The 1,561-nt window shown below is 42.5% G+C and overlaps 2 non-coding genes across 2 annotated transcripts; one reads left to right on the plus strand and one right to left on the minus strand.

Annotated features, from left to right (window-relative positions):
- Nucleotides 1-26: 26 nt before the first annotated feature.
- SPRG_30063 lies at nucleotides 27-98 on the plus strand. Its single transcript has one exon. It is a non-coding gene; the product is annotated as a tRNA-Pro (tRNA).
- Nucleotides 99-1,268: 1,170 nt separating this feature from the next.
- On the minus strand, nucleotides 1,269-1,350 carry SPRG_30064. The gene has a single exon. It is a non-coding gene; the product is annotated as a tRNA-Leu (tRNA).
- Between the last annotated feature and the right edge of the window lie 211 nt (nucleotides 1,351-1,561).

Here is a 1,561-nt window from a genome sequence, read left to right on the forward strand (position 1 = left end):
TGGGAAAAATAAATATATAAGAAGAAGCCCTAATGGTCTAGCGGTATGATTCCTGCTTCGGGTGCAGGAGGTCCCGGGTTCGATCCCCGGTTGGGGCCTTTCCTTTTCATTTTTCGCACTCGATTCAAACACTCTCATACTTGATATTCCATACCACACCTTTCTATCGCTTTTACAACATTTCATTTGCCTTCATTCAGCCAAACGTCCACGCCATGACTTGTCAAACACAATGTCTTCTTCGAAACAAACCACCAATTCATTACGGACGCAACATTATGGAGTGAGCACAGTGTCTTTCTGCGTTAGTTTCTCCTATTCCTTTTCTTAAATTACACCATAGCAATTCTACCACGACACGCAGATTTTTCACTCGTTTTTCTCATGCGTCTTTACAATCTCGTGAACAAAGAAGAAACATGTCGGAAATAATGTCGAAATAGGCTCACTCCAACAACAACGATCACGCGGATACGACCGTACTTTGTACTCATAATAGAAAGTCTCTTCTCAAGATCCTGCATGTCACGCTTTCACCCGCTACGTACACAATAAATATGCTTTTGTGTCGATTTCACTCGTAGTACGAATTAGTGTAGGCATATCCACTATTAATAACTCTCGACGACGCGGGCACCTCGTGTCCATTTATCGACCTTGAGGTGATTTTCAATTCAGTGATACATGCTTTGTTGACCACGATACGCCATCAGGTTACGCGTGACTTTTTTAAAGGTAGTTCGATCTAGGTCCAATTTTTAACCGCCGAATTGCTATCTGAATTGCTATCTGGAAAATGCTGTTTTTATCAAAATAGCGACGCAGGCAGGGCCGAGTGTCGAAATGAGTCTGAAATAAAATTCGCTCATAATCGGTGCATAGATAGAGGACAGCGCGGGAGCTCCAAAAGAATAGTTCAAATAATCGTTTCAATATTTGCATCGTGTAATATTGCACTTCAAATTTGACAAATCGTGCTACTAGGTCCATGTGTAAAAAATCGTACAAAATAGTGCGGCTTTTTACCCGCATGCGTCGAATGAGGAAGAACAGGTAGCAATTTGTCGAGCAGGAGCCAGTCGAATCCGAGATAAAATGACGCGCCGATGTGTTAAATGACGTAAATAAGCATAAATATATAAGATATATGTTGAGCATATTCTATGAGGCGCGGAGGGAATTTGAAGTGCCAAATGAGCCCGGGATGGAGATATAATCTTTGGGAGGTTTTTGTGAATGCAGAGCTTGTAGTGCAATTTAGGCAAAAATGTCGGCTGTGGGATTTGAACCCACGCGTACGAATACATCACGACCTGAACGTGACCCCTTAGACCACTCGGGCAAACCGACGACCTTGTACCAAACTGCATTCACGATGCATATACACACAACCAAATGCCGACACACATACAAACTTCAAGTATATAGTGTTTTACTTTTCTTCCATACACATTTTATCACTTGAAGTCGTCTGATTCTCAGATTCAAAGCAACTCCCTCTGTGGAGTGCGAGCGAATCCACTCGTTCGTCGCTGCGTTGCCAGCGAATAGGAAACTATTC

This window comes from Saprolegnia parasitica (genome assembly GCF_000151545.1).
Source record: "Saprolegnia parasitica CBS 223.65 unplaced genomic scaffold supercont2.19, whole genome shotgun sequence".
In the NCBI taxonomy this organism is placed as follows: domain Eukaryota; phylum Oomycota; class Saprolegniomycetes; order Saprolegniales; family Saprolegniaceae; genus Saprolegnia; species Saprolegnia parasitica.